The sequence below is a fragment of the Ambystoma mexicanum genome, chromosome 12 (genome assembly GCF_040938575.1).
Source record: "Ambystoma mexicanum isolate Mex_15411 chromosome 12, UKY_AmexF1_1, whole genome shotgun sequence".
Taxonomy (NCBI): domain Eukaryota; kingdom Metazoa; phylum Chordata; class Amphibia; order Caudata; family Ambystomatidae; genus Ambystoma; species Ambystoma mexicanum.
In genome coordinates this window covers 26,547,823-26,556,482 of record NC_090936.1, presented here as the reverse complement: position 1 = coordinate 26,556,482, position 8,660 = coordinate 26,547,823, and positions in this window count along the sequence as shown.

Here is an 8,660-nt window from a genome sequence, read left to right as displayed (position 1 = left end):
GGACCATGTCCTGGCACCTCTGGCGCCAGGCTTATAAGGAACCTCAGTCCCGGCGCCAGGCGTGCCGGGCTCATAATTCTTGCAAAGGTGCTTGGGTGGACCTACCTGTAGCAGACTATGCTGCATACTCACCTTTGCAAATGCTGGCAGGATGAAATCCCCAGCCTTCTGCTGGGAGGAACTATTCCCTGAACTGGGACTACTTTCTTACCTGGGTGGGGCTGGTGCCACTCCTTAGCTCTAGAACACAGGAACTCTTTTACCTGGACGAGGCTGAGGAAGAAGACACCCAATCACTCCAACACTATTTAAACCACACCCGATTGGGAAAACGTGCTTCGCGTTATTCTGCATCTGCAGCAGGACGCTCACCGAGTCAGCTCCAGCATTCCAGTGACATCTCCAGCTTCAGCTCAGCAACCTGTGGAAGAAAGACACGAGAACTATACTTACCATCCAGGAATCCAGACACCGGCAGAACCTGCAAGCAAAAGAAACATAAGGTTAGCAAGTTGCAACACGTTCGCAGCCACGCTCGCTTACCTGATCCATCTGTGCTTTCACGGATTCTTCGCGGCCTTCTCTTCAGCAGCCTAACGGCACCTGTAAAGACAAAAAACATTGTTAAATAGGAATCGGGTGAAGGCGGCCGCATTTACTTTTCTTACCTGCTTTTGTGCGCGTATTACGATCTCTTCAACCGCAGCAGCCCGGCACCTGAAAACAAGAAAAGACATTATTTAAGTGCCATTAAAGACTGCAAGAAAGCCTAACACTTACGTGTTTCCCCACGTGCATCCGCGACTGGGAAAACGCCCGCAAGGTCCCGACACCTGCAAATAAGAAAAGAACATTGTTAGAGGTGCTATAATAAGGTCACAGATCATTATACTCACGTACTTCGCACGTGCAACGGCAACGGACGAACAACTCCCGCAACATCTCAAGACCTGAAAACAGAAAACAAGGGACATTATTGAGGTGTCATTGAAATTCCCATACCTACGTACAACCGCACGTGTCGTGCTCTGTGACCACGCCCTCAGCATCCAGGCACCTCAAAAAGACAATGCAAAGACTTCATTAAAGGTGCCCATCTCTTCAAGACTATAAACTCTTTATACCTACTGGCATCCGCTCGTGCAGTAACGGCTGCATCACCTTTTGGCATCTCAGCACCTGTGCCACTTCTAAGGCCACAAAAGACTTTGAGGACCTCCAGTGGCGTAACTGGAACCCACGCACCCCTGCATAAGTCGCAGGATGGAGAGCCCAGCATTTATACGCCTAAGGTGAGAGTTCACCAGGACATTGGACTTTCGGAGAGTTGGCGATTAGTGAGGAGGAAGTCCAGCCAAACGGTCATTAACCCTTTTTTTTCTTCCGCCTGCAGAAACCTTACCCTGCAAGCCAGACGGTCAATAAGAGGAAGCCCAGTCCAGAGAGTCATCCGAGCTCTACGCTTCTCAATTGAAGAGACTGTAACAGTTCAGCCGGGATCAGCGCCTACGTGGGAATCAGGTGAGCGTTACAGAACGCGAAGCCCTCCAATAACCTCCTACCCAGGCGCATTGGAAACTTCCGACACTGATCAACTGGCCCAGTTACTAGGGGAATTAAGAGCTGAAGTACATGCTGCCCGCCAGGAAACGAATGCACTGAGGAGGGAATTGATTATGTCCAAAGAACGAACTGATGACCTCGCCAGACAGTTATTACAAACACAACCGGGGCAAACCCCTCTACCTAATTCAGGAGGGACCTATACCCCGGCGGCTTCAGCCAATCCTGTTCAAATCAATCTGCCCGGAAATGTGCCTTTGGCTCTGCCCGAACTCTTCTCTGGTGACCCTAAGAGGTTTGCGGTGATCATAAATCAGTGCCGATTGCACTTTCTTTGTAGACCAGCTGCTTTTCCGACTGATCAGACTAAAGTAGCCTTTGTGCTTTCGTATCTTAGCGGCAGCGCCGCTGATTGGTCGATCCCTCTGGTTACACAGGATGACCCGATTCTTCGCAATTTCCAGGCCTTCCAGGCCAATATGGAAAGACTTTTCGCAAGACATTCCCAGGGGCAGGCCCTGGACAACGAACTCCTTTCCCTATGGCAGGGCAATCAGGATCTTCTGGCTTATATTGCGTCATTTAACAGACTAATCGTAGAAACCAGATGGCCCGAGGACAAGAGGATCACGCTTTTCCACAGGGGTTTGCGTGGCGAACTCAAAGACGTCCTAGCCCAGGTCGTGAATCCCCCTCAAGGTTGTTCAGAGTACATTGATTTAGTGGTCCAATTGGATCACAGACTGCAAAACAGAAAGGCAGACCGCTCCAGGTTCGAAACTCGAGTATTCTCTAAGCCACTAACTCACACCAAAGGAGTTGAAGCCGTAGAACCTATGCAAATAGGGGTCGTAAAGGGTCCCCTAACCCAGAAAGAACGCGACAGGAGACGACAATTGCAGATATGAAACCTCCGAAGAAAACAGTGGGAGCTTCTGATAAGAATTCCGAAAAGCCCGAGCCGGGAAACAACCTCGCCCGACAAGTGTAGAGGTCCGCTTGCCGAGCGTAAAAACCAGTTCTTGGACCTCGCACTTCATAATGTCAATGGTCCTCATAAATCCAGAACGACCGGATCGTTTGCATGCCATTAAAGCATACATTGATAGCGGAGCGATTGGAAATTATGTAGACCGCGAGATGGCTTCCAGGATGAACCTACCCCTTTGTCCTAAGGTAATTAAAGACGTCATTACCACAGTGGATGGTACGGAAATAGCCTCCGGACCGGTAACCCATACAACCACAGAAGTGACGTTATTAGGCCAAGATGGACATCGGGAGGTAATCGTGTTCGATGTGATCAAGTAATTCTGGGGATCCCTTGGTTGGAGAAACACAATCCTCAAATTGATTGGCGAGCAAAGACGATATAGTTCCCAGAGTGTGCACCTACTTGTTATCCTCGACCCAGTATTGGCCTAGCGGTAGCGACATCCGAAGGACCGCAATTGCCTCCAGAGTATCAAGAATTCCAAGATGTCTTTCAGAAGGAACAGGCTAATACCCTGCCTCCCCACAGATCTTACGACTGTCAAATAGACCTGATACCCGGAGCCACTCCCCCTTGTAGTAGAATTTACGCCCTTACCGAGCCTGAAAATCTTCATTTGCGACAGTATCTGGACCAGTACCTGGCCAATGGATTTATCCTCCCATCAAAGTCTCCTGCATCCTCGGCTCTGTTCTTCGTACCTAAAAAAGGTGACCTTAGAACCTGTATTGATTATCGTGCCCTGAACCAGATAACGGTAAAGAACAGATACCCCCTACCTCTGATCCCGGAACTCCTTGACCAAGTTAAGAACGCCTGCATTCATACAAAGCTAGATCTCCGGGGAGCCTACCACTTGGTACGGATTAAAGAAGGCGACGAATGGAAGACGGCATTTCGCACCAAGTATGGACTATTTGAATACCAAGTGATGCCCTTCGGACTATGCAATGCACCAGCCGCTTTTCAGTATTTTATGAATGATGTCCTCAGAGAACTCATAGATGTTTGCATAGTCGTCTACATAGATGACATCCTTGTGTACTCATCTTCAGAAGCAGATCATCGGAAACATGTTAGAGCCGTCCTTGAAAAACTCCAACATAAGCTTTTTGCTAAGCTCGAAAAATGTGTTTTTCACGTCACGGAGGTCGAATTTCTAGGCTTTATTCTGACACCCAAAGGAGTCCACATGGACTCGAGAAAGGGGGACGCTATCATCAAGTGGCCATCACCTACTTCCGTGAAAGGTGTCCAAAGCATGTTAGGTTTCGCCAACTTTTACCGCAGGTTTATTCCAGAGTTTTCACGAGTGGTGCAGCCCATCACCGCCCTCTTAAGAAAAAACAAACGTTTCGAGTGGTCAACAGAAGCAGAACAGGCCTTTCAAGAGCTAAAAGCCAAGTTCACCTCAGCACCCATACTGAAACACCCACGCCCAGACCTCCCTTACATTGTTGAGACCGACGCCTCCAGCTTAGCAATGGGGGCGGTTCTATCACAGAGAGATCCGGAAACTAAACAATTGCACCCCGTGGCATTCTGGTCTCGCGAGTTCTCGGCGCCTGAAATTAACTACACCATCACAGATAAAGAGCTTTTAGCAATTAAGTCCGCTTTCAAGGCCTGGCGGCACTATCTCCTTGGAGCCAAACACACTGTCACGGTAATCACGATCATCGAAACCTACAATACCTGAAAACCGCCAAAGCTCAGTCCTCCGGACAGCTTCGCTGGGCACTTTTCTTTGCCGAATTTGACTTTGTAATTACTTATCGCCCCGGCAACAAAAATGGCAAAGCGGATGCCCTTTCCCGGATTGGAATGGGAAATAATATTGTCAATCCTGAACCTGTGCCAATAATTCTAGAACAGAGAATCCTGGGCCTGATTTCTTCACAATCCATCGAAGATATCGAAGCAAAAGTTAAACAACTTGTGACCCCTTCGGACTTACAAAACTGGCAACTGAAGGGAAAGGACTTCATCATAAAAAAAGACCTGCCTTATTTTCAGGGACGACTATTCCTACCACATGCCGATTTACAAAAACAGGTAATCTCTTGCTACCTTGATTCCTTGATGGAGGGCCACCCAGGCATTGCCAAAACCTCGGAAAAAGTCAAGAGACACTTCTGGTGGCCGTCATGGAGAAAGGACATAAAGGAGTTTGTGATGTCCTGTGGTGTGTGTGCCCAAAACAAAGGTCAGAAGGAAAGACCAGCGGGTCTCCTGCATCCGCTAGACATCCCGCCACATCCCTGGCATACCCTCTCCATGGACTTCATCACCGATTTACCCTCCTGTTCCGGATACAACACTATTCTAGTAATTGTAGATTTGTTTTCTAAAATGGCCCACTTCGTTCCACTAAATGGCTTACCTTCAGCTTCAGTTCTAGCATGGGAATTCCTTGAAAATATTGTAAGATTGCACGGCTTCCCTTCGGTTTTGATCTCAGATAGGGGGAGCCAGTTTATCTCTCACTTTTGGCGAAGTTGCTGTCGTTTAGCTCAAATCAATGTGAGACTTTCAACCAGCCATCATGCCCAGACCGACGGACAAACTGAGAGGACAAACCAAACTCTGGAAAAATATTTACGTTGTATGCTACAGCAGTCGGAAAGTAATTGGAAAGATATCCTTTGGATAGCCGAATATGCTTACAACAACTCGATCCATTCAGGAACCGGAAAAAGTCCCTTTTACATTTTATATGGGATTCATCCTCGAACCTCCAATCTCGACCCGCCCCAAGATCTTGGAACGCCTGCCGTGGATCAACTTCACAATGCTATCACTCAAGCTTTCAAAGAAGCGACAATCCACCTACAACAGGCTAAAGAACGGTACAAAAGGGGAGCAGACCAACACCGAAGAGACGCCCCTCAATACCAGGTTGGAGATCAAGTTTGGTTATCCACCAAACATTTATCACTTAAAGGACCTCACACCTTCAACCCAAAATATCTGGGACCATATCCAATTACAGCCATAATAAACCCAGTGGCTGTCAAATTGGGTTTGCCATCCCACATGAAAATACATCCGGTGTTTCACGTATCTCTACTAAAACCTATGCAACCTGGGACCAGACTGAATAAACCTCCAGAGCCTATTCAAGTAAATGGAGAACCTGAATTTGAGGTTAAAAACATCCTGGACTCCAAGATCATCAAGTCAAAATTATACTATCTGATCGACTGGAAGGGTTACGGACCTCAAGAACGATCATGGGAACCCTCTGACCACGTCCATGCTCCTCGTCTAGTGAGAAAATTCCACCAAACTTTTCCCAATAGGCCAAAACCTCCGGGGAAGACAAGTTTGGGAGGGGCCTTGAGGGGGGGTGCTGTCATGAGCACTGCTCCCGAGAAGTCAAGTCAAGCCCAGCATCCCCGGAAGCAGGCTCACGACCCTCGTCCCCGGCTCCAGCAAACCCCTATTGGGGCCCTTTGGACCATGTCCTGGCGCCTCTGGCGCCAGGCTCATAAGGAACCTCAGTCCCGGCGCCAGGCTCATAATTCTTGCAAAGGTGCTTGGGTGGACCTACTTGTAGCAGACCATGCTGCATACTCACCTTTGCAAATGCTGGCAGGATGAAGTCCCCAGCCTTCTGCTGGGAGGAACTATTCCCTGAACTGGGACTACTTTCTTACCTGGGTGGGGCTGGTGCCAATCCTTAGCTCTGGAACACAGGAACTCTTTTACCTGGGCGAGGCTGAGGAAGAAGACATTCTGCATCTGCAGCAGGACGCTCACTGAGTCAGCTCCAGCATTCCAGTGTCATCTCCAGCTTCAGCTCAACAACCTGTGGAAGAAAGACACGAGAACTATACTTACCATCCAGGAATCCAGACACCGGCAGAACCTGCAAGCAAAAGAAACATAAGGTTAGCAAGTTGCAACACGTTCGCAGCCGCGCTCGCTTACCTGATCCATCTGTGCTTTCACAGATTCTTCGCGGCCTTCTCGTCAGCAGCCTAACGGCACCTGTAAAGACAAAGAACATTGTTAAGTAGGAATCGGGTGAAGGCGGCCGCATTTACTTTTCTTACCTGCTTTTGTGCGCGTATTACGATCTCTTCAACCGCAGCAGCCCGGCACCTGAAAACAAGAAAAGACATTATTTAAGTGCCATTAAAGACTGCAAGAAAGCCTAACACTTACGTGTTTCCCCACGTGCATCCGCGACTGGGAAAACGCCTGCAAGGTCCCGACACCTGCAAATAAGAAAAAAACATTGTTAGGGGTGCTATAATAAGGTCACAGATCATTATACTCACGTACTTTGCACGTGCAACGGCAACGGACGAACAACGCCCGCAACATCTCAAGACCTGAAAACAGAAAACAAGGGACATTATTGAGGTGTCATTGAAATTCCCATACCTAGGTACAACCGCACGTGTCGCGCTCTCAGTGACCACGCCCTCAGCATCCAGGCACCTGAAAAAGACAATGCAAAGACTTCATTAAAGGTGCCCATCTCTTCAAGACTACAAACTCTTTATACCTACTGGCATCCGCTCGTGCAGTAACGGCGGCATCACCTTTTGGCATCTCAGCACCTGTGCCCCTTCTAAGGCCACAAAAGACTTTGAGGACCTCCAGTGACGTAACTGGAACCCACGCACCCCTGCATAAGTCGCAGGATGGAGAGCCCAGCATTTATACGCCTAAGGTGAGAGTTCACCAGGACATTGGACTTTCGGAGAGTTGGCGCTTAGTGAGGAGGAAGTCCAGCCAAACGGTCATTAACCCTTTTTTTTTCTTCCGCCTGCAGAAACCTTACCTTGCAAGCCAGACGGTCAATAAGAGGAAGCCCAGTCCAGAGAGTCATCCGAGCTCTATGCTTCTCAATTGAAGAGACTATAACAGTTCAGCCGGGACCAGCGCCTCCGTGGGAATCAGGTGAGCGTTACAGACCAGAAGGACTGGGACCAGATGATCCCATGGGCATTATTTGCCATAAGGAAAACCCGCCAAGCTCACACAGGTTTCTCTCCCTTTGAATTCCTCTATGGAAGAGAACTCTGAGATGTCTTAGACATGCTCCGAGAAACTTGGGAAGAACGAGAAGAGGCCCCCATTCCAATCTCACAAAACGCCACTTGAATGCGAGAACACATGAAAATGGTCAGAGTCTTGGTTTGTACTCATATGGGGAAGGCTCAGAGTCAGCAAAAGGCTGCGTATGATATAAAAGTAGATTTCAGATCATTCGCCATAGGACAGAAAGTACTGGTCCTCTTGCCTGCCTCAGAAAACAAACTTGTCTCCAAGTGGCACAGACCTTATGAGATAATAGAACGGACGGGAACCTGTACATATAAAATAGCGCAACCAGACCGAAAACAGAAAGTCCACTTATACCATATGAACCTCTCGAAAGAATGGAAGGAAAATCTGTCGGCCACTTGTGCCAAAGTACTAGCCTGTCTGGTTCCGGAAGACATAGACAAATTTCACTTAATTCTGTCCAAGTTGTCTGTCCAACAGCAAGAAGATCTAACAGATGTAGTCTAATTTACTGATATATTCTCAGAAAAAACAGGTAGAGTAAAGGGTACATCATCTAAAGACATATTGTCTACCAGAAGCCCGTAAACAGATAGTGATGTTGGAAGTCAACAAAATGTTGAAAGCCAATATCATTGAGCCTTCCTCAATCAATGGTCCTCTCCTATCATGTTAGTCATTAAGCCTGACCGTTCCCGGAGGTTCTGCATAGACTTCCGTCAAGTCAATACCATCTCAGATTTAGTTGCCTATCATGCCACACATCGATGACCTAATTGATAAACTCAGAACAGCCACCTATTTATCAACCATAGATTTGACAAAAGGGTACTGGCAAGTCCCTGTATATGGGCCAGATGAGGGAAAAAAAATGCGTTCTCAGCACCTTTAGCACTGTTCCAGTTTAAAGTCCTCCCCTTTGGCCTGCATGGTGCACCAGCCACTTTCCAATGCCTCATGGATAGGATCCTACAGCCCTACTCTGATTTCTGTGGAGCTTATATTGATGATATCGTCATTTATAGTAAAACATGGGAGGACATCTCTTCTACCTTTATACCATCATGAAAGTCCTCAGAAA